General features: G+C 37.0%; 1 protein-coding gene across 3 annotated transcripts in view; it reads left to right on the forward strand.

Moving 5' to 3' along the window:
- RALGPS2 (Ral GEF with PH domain and SH3 binding motif 2) overlaps positions 1-21,226 on the forward strand; it is a 170,058-nt gene that overhangs the window by 6,355 nt on the left and 142,477 nt on the right. The window lies entirely within an intron of this gene.

Below are 21,226 nucleotides of genomic sequence, written 5' to 3' on the forward strand. Positions count from 1 at the left end.
ATTTTTAATAGATCTTCCTGTACGTTTCTGATCATTTTCTTTTGGTGAATTCTTAAATGAAGGGTTGCAAATGTTTTTTTGCCTAACTCAAGATCACAAAGATTTTCTCCTGTTTTTGTCTAAAAGTTTTATCATTTTAAATGAAGGCTTGCTTGTTTGGCGGTTAAGTACATTTTCATTCTTGCCCGTGGTGTATAAGTGTTTCTGTATGCTCTCATGGATTTGGCAATAAGCTTTAAAAGCATGTACATTGATCTGTTGTGTAATAAATGCTTTCTGTTTTAATTGGCATTTGTAAACATTTTCAGTGGAACTTATATTTTCATGGTTTTGGATATTTGTGTTAGTTTCTCCAATTTCCTTTTCATACCTTTTAGCCATTTTCTTAGTTCTTTTAAAAGCATGAGTCTTTTAAATTAAAATCTTTTAATGAAATAAATAAGATACACAAAAAGTATATAAAATACTGGTACAGTTAACCCGTAACTTAAGAAATGATTCATAATCAGGACAGTTGAAATGCCCTATTAACACTAATAACATGTAAGAGTTTTTTGTATGTTAAGCATATTAAGTCATTTACTTTGGATCTTTTCCATTTTATCTTTTGTCACTTAAGAGTATCTTATTGAATCCAGGATGGCTTCAACTGTAAGATGCATTATTTTATGTACAACTAAGACTAAATAGTATGCTGTCAGTTAAACTATGACATTTTTGATTTTAAGGGATACCCTGATTTCAGAGATATTGAAAGGTGAGAATATACTCATCTTAGATTGATGAAATAGTATATTTTACTGTGTGTGTCTTACGTTTTCTCTAGTCAGATATCAATCTCTTGTGTTGTTTCTACTGTTAGTCCTATAAAGACTTTCCTTTGCCACAATTTAAAAAAAAATCACATGTGTTTACTTCTAGTACTTTTTTAAATGATTATTTATTTAGAGAGAGAGTGAGTGTGTGTGCACAAGGAAGGGAGGGATAGAGAGAGAAGGAGGGAGACTCTCAAGCAGGTTCCACGCTGTCAACACAGAGCCTGTTGTGGGGCTCAAACTTATGAACTGTGAGATCATGACCTGAGCCAAAATCAAGTCAGCTGCTTAACAGACTGAGCCACCCAGGCGCCCCTACTTCTAGTATTTTTATCACTTAAATGTTTTTTATCTTCAATTCATCCAGTTTATTTTAATGTAAGATCTAGTTTTTGTCCTTTTGTGTTTAATATTTTTTTAATTTTACTTATTTTGAGACAGATACTATGAGCAGGGGAGGGGCAGAGATGGAGAGAGAGAGAATCCCAAGCGGGCTCTGCAGTGTCAGCAGAGAGTCCGGTGTGGGGCCCAAACCCACAAAGTAAGATTGTGACCAGAGCTGAAACCTAGAATCAGATGCTTAACTAACTGAGCCACCCAGGCTCCCCTCTAATTTTTGTCTTTTTATCCAGTTTGTTAGCCAGCTGTCATAAAGTTGATGACACTAGTGATTTTTTGAACAAGGAATCATAAACTTAAAATGTGCTTCCTTGAGAAACAATCTGGCTGTGGATTTTGGTTGTGTCTAGTCTAAAAATTATTTGCCTTTTCTAGTAAATGTGTATCTTATAGTTTAATTTTCATTGAAAGGAATGTGAATGTTAAAACTGATTTCATGTTGACTTAAAATTCTAATAATGCATCTGAGTCTTCTTGGAATCTGTCAAATAATTTACTACGTTAGATTTAATGTAACTGTTTTGCAACATAAACAGTGACATTAATCTGTGCTTAAAGTTTATGTGAATCTGGGCAAGTTACTTAATTTCTTTAGCATTTGGCTTCCTTTTTTATAAACGGGGATAAGAGCATCTTCTCATAGGATCATTGTAAAGATCCTATGAGAAAGTGAAGCCAAGTACTTACCTGAGTTAGTTCTTCACTCTTCCTCTTTCAGGACCTTGAAGATCAAGTATTATCACAGCTGAGATTCTCTCCTATGTGGGGTTACTCTAGATCTCTAGGGTTACTGAAGTAAATTATTTTTGTTAGACTTCCAACCTGAATTTAGATTCCCAAGATTTGACTAGAACTTTTCTGGCCTTCTAAAATTAACTTATATGACAGGTCTTTATGTTTTCTGTTGCTGTTCTTAAGGTGCTCTTCTGTGAATGTGCTGAAATCTTTATGGAGTTTCATAGATTTTAGGATTTATTAGGTGGAGAATTAGTGTGTCAATTTAATTGACATAGCTTTTATCCTGTAAAGTTGTTGCTAGGATAACCTCTGCTACTTTTCAGTTTTGATTTGTGGATGTAGTTTTTGTAGGTTTATGGGTTTTAGATCCTATCTCTTAAGGCCAAAGGGACAAGGGTAAGTCTATCCTTAGACTTGTTTTGAGGATGAGAAATGTTTTGAGGATATGTTATGGATAAAAAATTCCACTGTTTGCTTTTTTTTTTTTAATGAACAGTACTTTTGAATGTTTTATGTAAGCAATGTACTGTGAATATTATCATAGAAGTTTAAATCCTAGGTCTTGAACTCATTTACATCTTCTTGGTGAAAGATGAAATCTCTTATGTGAAATCACAGTAAATAGCATAAGATAAAAAAAACAGCATAAGACCATATGTAGTTATGTGTCAGGTTGAAGAGCTGTTGACAGGAGAGGAGGCTTAGTGAGGGGAGGGCCAGAGTGTTCCTTAAGACATGTGTCTTGTTAAGGTGTAAGAATATATTAGGAACCAGCATGACTGAAGATATAACAAGAATTAGTCTTTTGGGCATGCTTTGGATTGAAGAGTTATTTGCAATTGGGGAGGGGGATAGTTACATTTGATAATATGGGACAAGATTAGTATAAGGTGGGACAAGAAAAGAATAGGTCACCTATGTTGGGAGAAGCACAAAATTCTAAGCAAGAAATCATGAAATCTGAGAGAGACAAGCATAGAGCAAGAGATTGAAGATTCTGGTTTCTGTCTTTCTGGATATTCTTCTTCCATTAGTCTAATATTTCTGCGGTTCCTACCTTTCTTGAGACCATATTCTGCTTTTTTCCCAGTGAAAAGAGTACAGGCTTTGGTGTCAGACTTCTGGTGGTAGAATTTTGGCTCTATCCTTTACGAGTTGTTCAACTTCTTTGTCTCAGTCCTCATCCATAAAATGAGTATCATCAATAGTATCTTCCTTTATAGGGCTGATATGAAGATTAACTGAGATGACAAAGCTTTTAGAACAATGCTAAGCATATAACAAATGTTTAGTAAATAGCATCATATATGTATGACATCATATATACATATACTTACCATATACATGTCATATATAATGCTAATTGAGGTAACATGAATTAATTTCTTATAGCTAAACGAGCCTAAGGAGTTAATTTGCTTATACGTTCACTTAGAGTAGGGAATTCCCAGTTCCTTGTGAGCTGGGAATGAAATATTGTTTTAGGTAATGTATAGAGCGTAAAAAAGATACTGTCTTGAGTAGTTTGAATAATAGGGCCTGGTATTTATTTATTAAGAGGCTTGGTGCTTTTCTAAACACTTTATCTTTATTAACTCATTGGATCATTGGGATAAACTGGTGAAGTAGAGGTACTGTTATTTTCTTCATTTTAAAGAGGTAGAAACAGAAAGGCTAACCATCTTGCCGAAGGTTATATATAATATATAAGTGGCATAACTTAGGATTGGAACACAGGTGGTAAAGTTGTAGAGTTTTATTTTTTATGGGAATGTGGTTTTATTAAACAAAATGTATATGCGCCAAAACACTTTACTTGGAAATCTTCACGAGAAGTAAGAAAACAAAAAACAATAAAAAAAATATGAGCATGAATACATAATACATACTTTAATTACGGATACATAAAATGTATCTTAATATAATACTTCCTAACATGTTATCTCATATTGTGTTAAAAAAAAATACAAGAAAGTGACACTAGAGAACTACAGAATCCTGGATTCTGTTGCAGATAGGGTATCCTTATTAGAGCCAGAAAAGGAGCTCTGGAAGGTGGCAAGAAAAAAGTGACAAGCAATCCACAACTAGCATGTCATTCAGTTGTGTGTTTTTAAAAAACACCATTAAAATGAAGCTGGGAATACATTTAGACACAGTTCCCACTTCAGTGAACACCACAGAATCCACAGTGGGCGGGTAAGGTAGGAATGTAAGTTTATTGTACAGTTTTAGCCTTAACTCTCCCCTCAGTATACTGTATACAAAGACATGAGGGAAAGTCTTGTCATGATTTGAAACGTAATCAGCATCAAACAATTCATAGTAGCCAGAAACTCTATAAAGGCTACAAAGCAGATAAGCCCTTTAAGTTTCAAAGCTTACTTAACACTGGAATTGACACTGGAAAAGAAACCCACACATTTAAGGATTATTATAAAAACTCCTTTAACAGTTTAAATAACCATCAGAAATGGAGAGTTTTAATTTTTAAACGTCTACTTCCTTTTTGTTTCTTATTTCCCTTTATAATTTTTTTTAACACATATTTTTGAGACACAGAGCATGAGTGGGGAGGGGCAGAGAGAGAGGGAGACACAGAATCCGAAACAGGCTCCAGGCTCCGAGCTGGCAGCACAGAGCCTGATATGGGGGCTTGAACCCACGGTCTGCAAGATTGTAACCTGAGCTGAAGTTGGATGCTTAATAGCCATCCAGGCACCCCTCTTATTTACCTTTTTAAATGAAACCAGGGAAGTCTCAATTTCTTGCCACTTACACTTTTCTAATGCTTTTTTCCCATTTTTTCAGGTACAGAGACTTAGGTAAGCAAAGTACCTTAGATAAAACAGCTAAGCCTAACTATATATTCTTGCCTATAAGAAGTATACTTTAAATATAAAAGTACAAATAGGTTAAAAGAATGGAAAAAATATAGCATACATAAAATAGTCAAAAGAAAGCATGGCTGTATTAATATTAGACAAAGTTGACTTCATTCAGAGCAAAGGATATTTTCAAGGATAAAAGATATCATTACATAATGATAAAGATATTGGTTAATTAAGAGGAAATAACACTTCTAAACCTGTTTTGCCTCTAATAAGAGAATTTCAAAAATTCTCTTGATGGAACTCCAAAGAGAAGTAGTCAAATTCTTTATTTTAGTTGGAGATTTCAGTACCCTTATGAGTATTGAAAATCACAAAGATAGGGAAGACTTGAACAATAGTGTCAACCAATTTGACCTATTTAACATTTATAGAATATTCCACCTAACAGCAGCAGAGTAGTCTCAATTCTTAAGTACATTTTCCATGATGGACCATATTTTGGGCCATAAAACAAGTCTCAGTAATTTAAAGGGATTGAGAACCTATGTTCTCTGATCACAGTGGAATTAAAGTAGAAATAATTGTTAGCAGAAAACTGTGGAAAATATACCAACACTTGGAAACTAATACAATGCTGGAAGACCTATGGCTGAAAGAATAGGGCAAAAGGAAATTATAAAGTATTTTGCAGATTTATTTATATATTTTTTAATGCTTTTTATTTATTTTTGAGAGAGAGCACGAGCAGGGGAGGGTCAGAGAGAGAGGGAGATACAGAATCTGAAGCAGGCTCCAGGCTCTGAGCTGTCAACACAGAGCACAATGCGGGGCTCCAACCCACGAACCGTGAGATCATGACCTGAGCCGAAGCCGGACGCTTAACCGACTGAGCCACCCAGGCACCCTAAAGTATTTTGTACCAAATGAAAACCAAACATTCCAGAATTTGTGAGCTGCCAATAAAGCAGTACCTAAGAGGGAATTTGTAGCACTGAATGCCAATATTAGAAAAGGAGAAAGATCTCAAATTAATGATCCTCCATAAGAAATTAGAAAAAAAAAAGTAAATTAAACCAGAGTAATTGCAAGAAAATGGTAAAGGTCAATGTGGGAAAATGTATAAAAAACAATAGACAAAATCAGTGATAACAAAAGCTGTTCTTTGGGAATTTCTGAACAATAGATAAAGCTCTAACTGGACTGGTTAGTATCAGGAACGTCAGGTGACATCACTAGAGATTTTACAGACAATAAAAGGATAATGAGTATTATAAACAGCATTGTGCTTATAAATTTTACAACACAAATGAAATGGACAAATTCTTCAAAAGACATACTACACTCAAGAAGGAATTGACAACTTGAATAGACTTGTATCTATTAAAGAAATGGATTCTATTAAAATATTCCCACCAAAAAACCTTTAGGCCCAGATGGCTTCTAAATTCTAAATTTAGAATTTAGTGAATTTTAAATATTTAAGGAATAGATTATGCCAGTTCTAAACAAAGACTTTCAGAAAGTTGCAGAGAAAGGAATACTCCTAACTTGCTTTGTGAGGCCAGCATTACCCTTATATTCAAACTAGACAAAGACATTTGGAGAAAAGAAGACTACACAGAAATATCCCACAGGAGCATGTATGCAAAAATTCTAAACTAATTATAGCAAATCAAATGCAGCCATTTATCAAACAAAACAGGATAAAACATAATGATCACATGGTGTTTATTCCAGGAATTCAAGGTTAGTTTAGCATTTAAAAAAACGGTGTAATTCATTCTGTTAACTAATGGAAAAATAAAAGCCATAGAATTATCTCAGTAAATGTAGAAAGAAAAAAGCATTTGCTAATCTTACTTCCACTCCAGATAGTAACTCTGAGCAAACTCTTTGAAAAAACTACAGATAATGTAGTTTTAATGGTGAAAGACCAAACGCTTTCTCCTTAAGACCTAGAACAAGTCAAGATTATCTACTCTGACTCTTCTATTCCACAGTATACTGCAGGTTGTAGGCAGTGTAGTCAAGCAAAAAACAAAAGGCATCTAGAATGGAAATGAGGAAGTAAAAGTGTCTTTTTTTTTTTTTTGGGTAGATGGCAGGATTGTAGAAACTCTTTTGGAACCTATAAAACTACTAAAACTAATCAGTGAGTTTAATAAAGTTGCAGGATATAGAATCAATATAAATATCAATTATGCTTCATAAACTAGCAACAGACAAATTCAAATGTAATAAAATCAATACCATTGGCCATAGCAACATGTAAGAAATACTGAAAACTACACAGCATTGCTAAACAAAATTAAAGAATACTTAGATAACTATTCCTTGTTCATGGGTTTGGAAGACTCGTTGCTAAGATGACAGTGCTTACCAAATACATCTATTGGTTTCGTGCAGTCCCATTCCCAAATCTTAGCAGGACTTTTTTTTTAATGTATATAGAAATTGACACTTTGATTCTACAATTCTTGTAAAAATGAAAAGGCCCTAAATAAAATAGCAGAAGAAAACTTTTAAAAAGAAGAACAAAGTTGGAGAGTTAATACTACCTGATATCACAAATACTATACAATTAAAGCAATCAAAACAGTATTGTATTGGTGTATATATAGAGAAATAGATCAGTGGGATAGAAAAGCCCAGAAATACGCAAATGCATATTATAGGCAACTGAATTTTAATAAAGTACAAAGGCAGTTGAGTGAACAAAGGATAGCATGTTTGACACACCATTCTGGCACAATTGGATATCCATATATATAAGCACATGAACTTTGTATCTTACCTGCAAAAGTTGACTCAAAATGAATCATAGATCTAAACATAAAAACCTAAAATTATAAAACTTTTAGACAAAAACAGAAGAAAATCTTTGTGATCTTGAATTAGACAAATATTTTTTTTAAAGTTTATTTTTGAGAGAGATCCAGCCGGGGGGGTGGGCAGAAGAGAGGTGGGGACAGAGGATCTGAAGTGGAGTCTGTGCTGACAGCAGAGAGCCTAGTGCAGGGCTCAGACTCATGAGCCATGAGATCATGATGTGAGCTGAAGTCGGAAGCGTAACCGACTTAGCCACCTAGGCATCCTCAAGGCAAATATTTTTAAAAGTAACACCAAAAACATCATTCACAAAACAACACATTGATAAAATGAACTTTGTCAAATTAAAAATGTGGGCTCTTCAAAAAATATTAAGAGAATGAAAAGACAAGCTGTAGGGTGGGAGAAAATACTTGCAAATCAAATGTATAAGGATTTATATCTAGGATATGTAAAGAACTCTCAAAATATTTATATTACTTATATTAAATATAATATTAGCCATTAGCAAAATGCAAATTAGAATCATAGGTGAGTTATTGACACATACCTATTAGAATTACCAAAAAGGCTTAGCAAGTGTTGGCAAGGGTGTGAAAGAACTGGACCTCTGTGCTTCGCTGTTGAGACTGTAAATAGTATAAGCACTTTAAGAAATAGTTTTCTTTCTTAAAATGTTAAATATAGACCTACCAGCTATTCTATACCTAGATATATACTGAAGAGAAAATACTTCCATACTAATCTTCACAGCAGCTTTATTTCTAATAACTACTGAAATCTAGATGTAGATGAATCTATATCAGTAGATGAATGGATAAATTATTATATGTCCATACTACTTAGCAATGAAAAGGCACAGACTGTTGATACACCCAACAACACAGATGTATCTCAAAGTAACTTTGCTGAATGAAAGAAACCAGGCACTTGGGAGCAAGTGGGTATATTCACTATCTTGATTGTAGAGGCTTTTTCATGGGTCTTTATACTTTGAACATGTGCAGTTTATTACATGCCACATCTGCATAAATAAAGCTGTTTTTAAAAAAGTGATGCAATAAAGATCCTAATACAGATATGAAGTGATAAAAAAGATTTACCAAAAACTGTTTTTATAACATGCCTCCTTGCTGTGCCTTTCATGTAATTATTTAAATAGTCTGACATCATGATACGGTCATGATCTCATGATTCATGAGTTCGAGCCCCATGTCGGGCTCTATGTTGACAGCTTAGAGCCTGGAGCCTGCTTTGGATTCTGTGTCTCCCTCTCTCTCTCCTCCACCCCACTTGCACTCTGTGTCTCAAAAATGAATAAATGTTAAAAAATAAAATAAAACAAAAATAATCAAGAAATTTAATTTATTTGAAGCAGTTGTTCTCAACTGGGGTGATTTTTGCCACCCTCCCTCATCCCCCCCATCCCCCAGTGACATTTTGCAGTATCTGGAGACATTTGATTGCCAAAACTGTTAATGGCACCTAGTGGATGGGGACCACAGATGCTACCAAACAACCTACACTGCTCAACACAGTCCCTTTCAACAAAGAATTATCTGGTCTTAAATGTCAATACTGCTGGGGTCGAGAAACCCTAATTTAGAGTAGATAAGTCAATGTAGCCACTTATTTGAATCCTGTGTTATTACACACTTTTGTGTTGAACATATTACTGGCAAAACAAATTGCTGAACAAAAAATAAATCTTTGGAGAAAGTAGTATATTAAAATTTGTGAAGGGCGCCTGGGTGGCTCAGTCGGTTAAGCCTCTGACTTCGGCTCAGGTCAGATCTCACGTTCGTGGGTTCGAGCCCTGCGTCAGGCTCTGTGCTGACAGCTAGCTCAGAGCCTGGAGCCTGCTTCGTGTTCCGTGCCTCCTTCTCTCTCTGCCCCTCCCCCTCTCATGCTCTGTCTCTCTCTGTATCAAAAATAAATAAAACATTAAAAAATTTATTAAAAAAAACATAAAATTTGTGAATGTGTGGATAGTGTATTTATGAGACTCATTTTCTAAGTAATTATTTTGTAAAGCTACCTGGAGTTGATCTATTTGGATATGCTGCAGTTTGTTTTCATATCATTTGAGAAAAATGTTAAGCCATCACTACCCTTGATCTTAGCCAAAAGGCAGAGAAGCGTGTTAAAGTGTTAAAACATCACTACTGGGGCACCTGTGTAGCTCAGTCAGTTAAGCTTCCAGCTTTGGCTCAGGTCATGATCTTAGGGTTTGTGGGTTTGAGCACCACTTGGGCTCTGTGCTGACAGCTCAGAGCCTGGAGCCTGCTTCAGATTCTGTGTCCCCCTCTCCTCTGCCCCTCCCTTGCCTGTGCTCTGTCTCTATCTCAAAAATATATAAACATTAAAAAAAAAATCACTACCACCATGCACATAATTTCCCAAAGTAGTCTAGTAGAGGCTACCAGTAGATCCTAATTTTGATCGATATACTAAAATTTAGTTTTTGTTTTTGGAATTATTAGTGGCTACATGAAATATGCAATTTAGATTTAAGATTTATTAATTTAAAATGTCTGTTTAGACACCTTTTTGCCCAAAATACACAAATAGACCAAGATCCTTGTCCAGATCAGAAACTTAAGCAGTTTTACCTGGTACTTGAATCTTAGTATTTTCTTCTTTTTACGTCTTTACAGTATTTCATCCCAAGGGAGGGAGAAGGCAGGTTTGAGTGGAAGAACGAGGGCTAAGGACAAGGATTTGGATTGGGTTAAGAACATTGGCTCTTAATATGTTCCTTGTGTGGAGTGTTAGTTTTCCAATAGATTCATTCTTGGATTTTGTATATTTGATTTGATTTGGAGTAGCTTGCTGCTACTGCAGATATATCTATCTGCAGCTGCCCAGGAAGACTCATATTATATGGCTGAATTTGGTCTTGTACAGCCTTTCTCTGCATACCCTCAACTGAGGAGTGCTTTCTGAAGTAGAATCTGCCCTGGGTTTTGTTCTAGATCAGGGATCAACAGACTTTTTGTAAATACTTCAGACTTATTTTGGAGGCCATACAGTCTTTGTTACATCTATTCAGGCCTGACTTTGTGGGGTGAAAGGAACCATAAACAATACATAAATGAATGAATGTGGCTGTGTTCCAATAAAAAATTTTAACTTACAAAAACAGGGCTGGATTCAGCTTGTGGCCATTGTTTGCAAACCCTTATTCTAGACGATCAGTATTTCCTTTTTGGGACATTTGGTATTTTTTGGTTAGTTTCCCAGTGGTAGCTGATTGCAAATGGAGGAAAGTGGTACCCTTTCACTTGCACCTGCTCTGTTGAACTTCATGGTTTTTGTGGATGATGGTATGGGACAAGTGAATACGTGAACTATAAGGGAAAAGTAGAATGATAAGGCATGCTTACTTCCTTTCTCACTCACAACCCATTTGCAGATGGTCAAGAAATTCAGCAAGTTTACTTTTGAAGATTTTATGAAATTAGGTTTTTAAAAATATATTTATTATCTCCTGGCTGAAGTAGGGTAATAATTGCTGTTTCTGCTTTTAAGGTTCTCTTTCTAACCCACTAGCCTTGACACATATTGTCAGTTCCTTTTCTAAAATAAAAGTGTTATGGCATACATCTCTGCCTGTAATTATATAGTAACTCCCAGTCACCCAGAATAGTGATTCTTAACCACTTTTTATTCCTGAGTTCCTTTGAAAATCATTGGATAACTGTGGATCCAGTAAAACTAATTTTTGTGAGTGTTTATCACACAATTTTCATACTTTTGGGAAGTTGTGCATTTCATGGCCCTAGGATTTAATTCATGGTCTCTTAGTTAAGAACTTTTGATTTTGAGAATAAAGTGTATGTTTCTTTCCATGCTCTTGTACATGCTTCATGATCTGTCTCCAGTCTGTCTTTGCAATCTATTATCCATGTTCCCTCCCTTCCTCCCTCCCCCTGTGCCTTCTCTCCCTCCCCCCCCCACACACACACACACACACACACACACACACACACACACGTGTTTTTTTCCTTTTTTTTTTTTTTTTTTTTTTGGCAAAGAATTAACCAATATTCTCCTGCCATGCCAGTTTTTTCCATTCTGCTCTCTTGGCAAGTATTATTTTCTCTTGCCAGGAATGTCCTTTCTACTTCCCCTCCATTTGCCCAGTTTCTACTCATTAAGACTCATTTCAAATACCAGATTCTTAGTGAAGACTTCCCTGACATTTCCTCTCTGTCAGCCATAAATTAAATAAGTGTGAAGGAATTGTAGCCACTGAGATGTGTAGGGAGGGGGGTGGGATGGGGAGGAGAATGGAAGGAGGAAAACTTCTAGGAAAGATTTCCTTGTTCTTTTTTTTTTTTTTTAAAGATTTATTTATTTTGAGAGACGGGGGGGGGGGGGGAATCCTAGGGATGGTCCATGTAGTGCCCAACACAAGGCTTGATCTCACAAACCACAAGATCATGACCTGAGCTGAGATCAAGAGTTGGATGCTTTACCAACTGAGCCACCAGGTGCCCCAAGATTTCTTTGCTTTTAGGAGATATCCCTCTTCTTAACCTTCTTGAGCCTCAGTTTTCTAAGTTGAAGATAGTAATATTTATTTTGGGCTGTTAAATGAAGAGCAGTATTCTAATCTCTACAGTACCTCTATAAATTATACAGGAAATTCTCTTTTTCTGGCCTCAGGAACATATTGCAGGAGTAAACATCTTCAGAAACCCACTTCTTTCAGTTTTGAATAAAATGTCCTATGGAAAAACTATATTGTAAATTTACTAAAACAAGATTTCTTGAAATCCTGCTGAAATTTTTTTAAGGTTTATATATGTAAGACACCAGTGGCCATGCAAATATTTATGGTATTATAGGCATTGCTACTTTTAAACGGCTAGTGGGATTTTTACTATTAGAGTACATGAAACCTTTTTTTGGCTAGTAAGTTGCAAATAGAATAGATGTCTGTCTTTCACAAATTAACACTTGTGGTTTTCACTATTCTGGGAATGACCGATGAATGTATGACGTATGATGATTTGTGATTTTGCTGAGCACAGACGTGACACTAGTCCATCACACTGTTGTTGAAAACTGAACTCCGTTGCTTCAGAGCCAAAATACAACACAAAGACCGAGTTTGGGATAAAGAGGAACAAAAACTTTATTGCTTTGCTGGGCAGAGAAGACTGTAGCAGCAGGCTAAGGTCTTCAAAACTGCAACCCCAACTGGAAGAAGGGATTGGGGGGTTTTATAGGAAAATAACTCCTAGTGCTGGTGACCAAAGAGAAGCAAAAAGCAATAGGTATGGGAAGAGGAATTTTGGATAAGTTAAAGAGTAAACTGTAAGATTCTCTGGTGCTTAAATTAATGGTATAAATTAATCTACTTTGTAATTGTATGATAATGTAAGAAGTATAAGTTATTTCAGTATCTTTTAGAATCATTAAAAGGCCTGTAGGAGTGAAAAAAAATGTTATACTTTAGTGTGTTATATGCCATAGTAGTATTTTCAAATTTGGGGATTTTTCAAGATGTCCTGGGACAAAATTCCTTATAACATTGAGCATCTGTTGTACTTGAAGTTATCACATTGGTATCTATTTATTTAGACTTCTGAATTCAATAGGAATAAATAATACAGTCTGTGTGTGTGTGTAATATGTCTCTCCTTCTGAACGAAACTTCTAAGATCATATAAGTTAGTAATTTATAAGGACTCTTTATGTTGCCCATAGGGTGAAGTCTGGGCTTTTCTTTTTACTGTAACAAACATTGCCCTTTTAACCTACCTCTTCAGACTCCGTTCTTTAAGCTTCTCCTCAATCTTTTACATTTTGTCCTTTTTCATTATACTGTACTTAACGATTGGCAATTCCCTGAATGCCAATGTCAAAGGACTTCTCCCTTCCTAGCCTTTATACATGTTTCCTTTGTTTACCTTATTCACCTGATGAACTTCTATTAGAAGTGAAGGTGGAGAGAAACTAGATATTTCACCCTCTGCCACCTCCACATTTCCACAATTAGGAGTTGGTTGGGGAGTTGGTATTTGGTCTTGTAGAAAACATTGAGAAAACAGTAAACTTAGATTTAAGACCTACTTCTGCGATTAACTGATTAAGCCTGGCCAGGTCCCGTAACCTCCCATGAGATTGTTGTCTTCTGTAAAATCAGGGGATTGGAATAAACAGTAAGTATACTTGATTTTTCCCCCTCTTTCTTTTCTTTTTACTTCTAGTTTTCTTCCTTCCCCTTCTTTCATTCTTGCATATCTGAAGAATACAACAGTGTCTATCACTTTTTAGTCAATTACTATAGTGGTTTTTCGTGAAGAGTTGGGGATAGGGCATGCCCTGGAATAAGGGGGAGAAATATTAAAATAAGCGATTTGAAATGTACCCTAAGTTGAGATCTCCAAAGTATCTTCCATCTCTTAAATAATATTCATCTGTATTTTTCTTTGTATTAGCATGAAACAAAAATATTTGTGGATGTATGTAGCTTAATTGTAAGACTGTTCTTGAGACCATTTTGTCTCTGAAGTCAAAAGTGACCACTAACACCATCTGTTGGTGGGAAGAGTTGTACTTTTTATTGGATTTGTAGCTTAATTTCTATGAAATTTTGCCGATTAAAAGTTTTTAAGTTCAGGAGCTTCTGTAGAATTCAGGAGTATTAACAGAGTCTCCCCCCTTTATATTTTGAGATAATTTCAAACTATCAGAAAAGTTAGACGTATATAAAAGTCACAAAGTAATCAGTGATTTCTTTTAAACATTGTGCTCCATTTGATTTATCATTTATTTCTCTTTCTCATATATGTGCTGTTTTTCTGGAATATTTGAAAATAGTTTGCATACTCCTTTACCTCTTAATATTTCAGTTGTATTTCTTAATGAAATTATTCTTTTATGTAATCACAGCACAGTTACCAAATTCAGGAAACTGATAGAGTACTTTAATCTATAGTCAGTATTCCAATTTTGTGAATTGCTCCAGTAATATCATTTACTGCCCTCCAATACAGCCTCTTTAGTTGTCTCATAGAGTTTCAATTTGTAATGGTTCCTCAGCCTTTGTGTTGTGAGATTTTTAAAAGAATGAATTCATAGAATGTTCCTCAGTTTATATTTGTCCATGTCCTTGAGATTAGATTCAGGTTAGGCATCCTCAGCTCAGCTTCTTACAAGTGACATGTCCTTACCAGAATGATTATCACAGCAGAATATCTTTCCATTCCTAGTTGGTGATGGCAGTTTTGATCCACACACTCAAGGTGTTGTCCTATTTCTTCACACAGTGTAGTTGTGTAGTTACTTATTTTCCTCTTGCAACTAATAAGCAGTCTGTGGGAAAACACTTAAAATTTTTTTAATTAAAATAATATCTTTGTAGAAATTTTGGAATGTACAAGTAAGCAAGCCAAAGCTAGGAAGAAATTGACTTGGAAATACACGTTGGTATAATCTCTGATCTATGCTGTAATAGTGGTAATGATAACTAAAAGGATTATACCTTAAATACTGCTTGGTAAATTGCTTTATTCTTTTAGCAGTATGCTGCGAATATTTTCCTATGTATCACTGAGTTTTTTCTGTGATATTTTAGTGGCTCCAGTGTTGCATGGTATACAATCCTTTGCCTGTGGATTATTCTGTGATATTTGACTTAATCTCACATTTCAGGTACAAGAATTTCTAGAGTGTTCAGGATATTTAATTGGTCTTCTTTCTAGGCCCTTTCTAGTTTCTTACAGCTTATGGGAACCACTGCTGTGCTGTTAGCTCATGTGGAATTTTCACTCCACCATGGAGCCCTTGACTGACTGACTGTCCTGTTTGTTCTAGTTTGACACTCTGGCTGAGTCCTTTTCTCTGACCGTTTCTGGACCTGCAGTGGCACACTTCTGCCAATTACATAAAGCATTATTGAATCACCTGGATTGTTTTTATGCATTAGTTGTTAACTTGTACAGTATGTTGAGATTTTGTTTTATTCCAAATACATCATTTTATGAGGTAAATGGACTTTTATGGGCTGATTTTCTGAACAGAGCTTCTGGCTAAAATGCACATATGCCCATCAAAACGAAAAACATACAAAACAGAAATATTTGGAGCACAGTTTATCTTTTTGCTTGGAACTTTCTGTTATCTGAATTCTAGTTAACATTTATTTATTTATGTAATGTTTGATTATTTTTTGAGAGAAAGAGCATGAACAGGGGAGGGTCAGAGAGAGAGAGGGAGATGCAGAATCCAAAGCAGGCTCCAGGCTCTGAGATGTCAGCACAGATCCTGATGTGGGGCTCAAACCAGCCAATTGAGAGATCATGACCTGAGCCGAAGTTGGATGCTCTGCTGACTGAACCACCCAGGTGCCCCCACAGTTAATCTATATTTGTAGGAGGGAGAAGCCAAAATGACGGAGAGGAAGGGAGTTCTGTAAACTTCATCTGCCCCATCTATCTAACTGAGAGGACGTTACTCCCATCTGCAAGAGCGGAAGGAGAAAATACGGACTTCAGAAAGAAGACAACCTCAAAGATACCTGAGTAAGTGAGTGCAAACTGGGGAGATTGGAAAACAGGCTAGCCCGAGAAGGACAGGGGAGGTGGGAGCCCCAGCCCAACATGGGGCAAGCGCACGGAGCCCAAGAGACAAAGGGAAGAGACAGAGAGACTGAACACGCTCACAGTACTGTCTCTGGGGAAGAGATAAAGAACGTTTAACCACGCTCGGAGAGAGAAACTCTCACTCCATATATAACTGCTGGGTAGCCCAAATCCCGAACCTGGGTGGCACAAGGGAAAGAACAGCTTCCAGCCCTGTGCCATCCCGGCGGGGAGTTGGTGGCCGCAGTGGCGGCACCAGGGGTGCTCACTCTGACCCAGGCTGCGGGAGTAGGAGCACATACCTCATTTCCATGGTGCATCTCGCCTCCAGCATTGGCCGCGCAAATCCCCAATCCCGGGTGCCAACAAGGAAAAAATAGCCCCCACCCCTATGCGATCCCGGCAGGGAGTTGGCGGCAGTGGAGGCCGAGGCGCGCGCCAGGAGCACGCAGCTCATTTCCAGCAGCGCCCAGAGCCTCGGGCAGCAGCAGCACGAATCCCAGCTGCTGCCAAGAGAAACTTCTCCCTCCCCCAACTCAGTCATGATCCCGGCTGGGGGCTGGGAATCCACGGTGTCTGTGAGGGCGTGCACTTCACCTGCTGCCGCACCTCACCTCAGGCAGCACACCTCACCTCAGGTAGGGGCAGCGCCAATCCCAGCCTGAGCTGAAAGAAACTGATCTCTCCCCCTAAGAAGACAGCCACCAAAGCAAGTACATCTCATCTGTGGAAGCATAAAAGTGCATGGACTAGGACTTTGAACTGAGGCAGGCCTGGAAAATACAACTTGGCTCAGATACGGCACAAGGAGATTGGACTCATTAGAGTGGCCTACAGGGCATAGATCCTGCAGAGCTTGGCCTGCCGCCATTCTACTCTCTGCAGCCACCAAGGCAGAGCCTCTGAGAGCAGCCCCCGAGACCTATTACACCAAACCACGCCTATCCACAAGGGGGAGCTGCTGCTTTTTTTTTTCCCCTTCTTTTTCTTTTTTTTGTACTTATTTTTTATTATTACCTTTTTACTTAAAATTTTTCTTAATTTTTACTCCTTATTTTCCTTTCTCCTTTCTCTCTCTTTTTTTTTTCTTTCTTGTAAATCCAGATATATTCTCCTGTCTCTCATCCTTATCTCTCCCTTCAACTGGTCATACACTTTTAGATTGTCCATTGTCCTTTGTTGTCTCTGACCCCCTTATTTCTTTTTTCTTCTCTTCTTTTCGTCTCTTTCCTCTCCATTTTCTTTCTTTCCTTTCCCCCTTTTAATTTGTTTGATTTGTCTGTGCGTTTGTGTGCTTCTGTTCCCTCTGTGTTTGTCTGTCTGTTTTCCTTCTTAGGGATACACCAAGAAACAAGCTAAAGTGAGCATGACGGCAAGTCCCAAATATCGCTGAGTAGGGAGATAAAATAACCAAAGGCACAACAAGTGAAACTGAGAGACACCATTACAAGACTATTTCCTGAAACGACAGGCACTGGACAGTCAATAAGCCTTCTTTAACAGAGCAATATTAACAGGGGCACAGTGCACAACGAGCTTTCTAAAGTTGGCAAGAGACAGAAAACTAGCAAAAATGACAAAATGAAGGAACTCTCCCCTGAAGAACCTCCAGGAAGAAGTCAAGGCACAGAACTGCTCAAGGCAGATCTAGACAACATACCAGATCAAGAATTTAAAAAATTTGTCATAAAATTAATCCCTGGGGTTGAAAAAAGCATCAAAGAAGCACCTGAGACAATGACAAGGGACTTTCAAAATAGGTGTGGTGAGTTTAAAAAGGCTATAAATGAGGTGAATAACAAAATGGAGGCAGCCACCTCAAGGATTGACGAGGCAGAGAGAAGAATAGGTGAATTAGGAGATATACTTATAGCAAAAGAGGAAGCTGAACAAAAGAGAGAGAAATTGACCCAGGAGCAGGAAAGGAGAATTCGAGACCTGAGTGATAGACTCAAACGGAACAACATCCGTATCATAGGAATTCCTGAAGAGTAAGATAGAGAGAAAGGTCCTGAAGGGATACTAGACCAAATTACAACTGAGAATTTCCCAAATCTGGGAAAAGAAATAGACATTCAAATTCAAGAGGCACAAAGAACCCCCTTAAGACATAATTTGAATCAACCTTCGGCACGACTTATCATAGTGAAACTGGCAAAATATAAAGATAAAAGAGAGAATTCTGAAAGCAGCTAAGGAGAAAAGGCCCTCACGTACAAAGGGAAACCTATCAGAGTGGTTACAAACCTATCTAATGAAACTTGGCAGGCCAGGAAGGAATGGCAGGAAATCTTCAATGTGATGAACAGAAAAAACACGCAGCCAAGAATCCTTTATCCAGCAAGCCTGTCATTCAGAATAGAAGGAGAGATAAAGGTTTTCCCAAATAAACAAAAGTTGAGAGAATTCATGACCACCAAACCAGCCCTACAAGAAATCCTAAGAGGGACTCTATGAGGGAAATGTTGCAAAGAATACAAGGTGCCAGAGACACCACTATAAACATTTATTCTAGGGAGAACACAATGACTCTAAACCTACATTTTTCAATAATAACACTGAATGTAAATGGACTGCATGCTCCAACCAAACGACACAGGGTAGCAGAATGGATAAAAAAAAAAAACCCCATCTATTTGTTGTCTACAAGAGACTCATTTTTAGATACCTTCTAAATCTAAATTTAGACTAATTTAGATACTGAAGATACCTTCAGGTTGAAAGTAAAGGGATGGAGAAATATCTATCATGTGACTGGAGGCCAAAAGAAAGCCAGAGTAGCCATACTTAGACAAACTGGACTTTATAAAGTAAAGGCAGTAATAATAAGAGATGAAGAAGGATATTATATAATAATTACAAGGTCTCTCCATCAGGAAGAGCTAATTATAAGTATCTATGCGCCAAATTCAGGAGCGCCCAAATACAGAAAACAATCACAGACAGAAACAGTCTTATTGATAAGAATGTGCTAATTGCAGGGGGCTCCACTGCAGCAATGGATAGGTCAACCAGACAGAAAATCACTAAAGAAGCAATGGACCTGAACGACACATTGGAACAGATGGAATTGATAGATATATTTAGAACTCTGCATGCTGAAGTTAGGAAATTCACCTTCTTTTTGAGTGCACATGGCACATTCTCCAAGACTGATCACATACTGGGGCATAAAGTAGCCCTCCATAAGTATAAACAAAAAGAGATCATACCATGCACACTTTCAGATCACAATGCTATGAAACTTGAAATTAACCACAGGAAAAAGTCTGGAAAACCTCCAAAAATGTGGAGGTTAAAAACCATCCTACTAAAGAATGATTGGGCTAGTCAGGTAATTAGAGAAGAAATTTGAAAACATATGGAAACAAATGAAAATGAAAATACAACAATTCAAAATCTCTGGGACACAGCAAAGGCAGTCCTAAGGGGAAAGTATATTGCAATCCAGGCCAGTCTCAACAAGCTAGAAAAAGCACAAATTCAAAACCTAACAGAGCACCTACTGTAACTAGAAGGGGAGCAGCAAGAGCACCCCAAACCCAGCAGAAGAAAAGAAATAATAAAGATCAGGGCAGAAATAAACAATATAGAATCTGAAAAAAGTTGAGCAGATCAATGAAACCAAGAATTGGGTCTTTGAAAAAATAAACATATTGATAAATCTCTAGCCAGGCTCCTCAGAAAGAAAAGAGAGAGCACCCAGATAGACAAAATCATGAATAAAAAAGGATCTGTCACAACCAATCCCTTAGAAATACGAGCAATCATCAGAGATTACTATGAAAAATTATATGTCAATAACTGGACAACCTAGAAGAAATGGACAAATTCCTAAATGCACATGCACTGCCAAAATTCAAACGGGAAGAGATAGAAAGCATGAATAGACCGATAACCAGTGAAGAAATCGAATCCGTTATTAAAAAATCTCCCAACAAATAAGAGCCCAGGACCAGATGGCTTCCCAGGGAAATTCTACCAGACAACTAAAACAGAGCTAATACCCATTCTTCTCAAACTATTCCAAAAAATAGAAAAAGAAGGAAAACTTCCAAACTCATTCTACAAAGCCAGCATCACTTTGATACTGAAACCAGACAGAGACCCAAAAAGAGAGCCACAGACCAATATCCTTAGTGAATACAGATGCAAAAATACTCAACAAGATACAGCAAATCGAATTCAACAGCATATAAAAAGAATTTTCCATCATGATCAAGTGGGATTCATTCCTGGGTTACAGGGCTGGTTCAGTATTTGCAAATCCATCAATGTGATCCATCACATTAACAAAAGAAAGGATAAAAAGCATATGATCCTGTCGATAGATGCAGAAAAAGCATTTGACAAAATACAGCACCCTTTCTTAATAAAAACCTGTGAGAAAGTTGGAATAGAAGGAACTTACTTAAATATTATAAAAGCTATTTATGAAAAGTCCACAGCTAATATCATCCTCAATGGGGAAAAACTGAGAGCTTTCCCCCTGAGATCAGGAACATGACAGGGATGTCCACTCTCACCACTGTTGTTTAACATAGTGCTGGAAGTCCTAGCCTCAGCAATCAGACAACAAAAGGAAATAAACGGTATCAGCATCGGCAAGGAAGAAGTCAAACTTTCACTTTTCACAGATAATCTGATTCTTTACATGGAAAACCCGGCAGACTCCACCAGAAGCCTTCTAGAACTGATCAATGAATTCAGTAACGTTGCAGGGTACAAAATCAGTGTATAGAAATCTGTTGGATTCCTATACACCAATAATGAAGCAGCGGAAAGAGAAATCAAGAATCTGATCCCATTCACAATTGCACCCCAAACCATAAAATATCTTGGAATAAACCTAACGAAGGATGTAAAAGACCTATATGATGAAAACTATAGAAAACTTATGAAAGAGATTGAAGAAGACACCAAGAAATGGAAAAATATTCTATGCTCATGGATCTGAAGAATAAACATTGTGAAGATGTCATTACTACCCAAAGCAATCTACACATTCAATGCA

The sequence above is a fragment of the Suricata suricatta genome, chromosome 3 (assembly GCF_006229205.1).
Source record: "Suricata suricatta isolate VVHF042 chromosome 3, meerkat_22Aug2017_6uvM2_HiC, whole genome shotgun sequence".
In the NCBI taxonomy this organism is placed as follows: Eukaryota; Metazoa; Chordata; class Mammalia; order Carnivora; family Herpestidae; genus Suricata; species Suricata suricatta.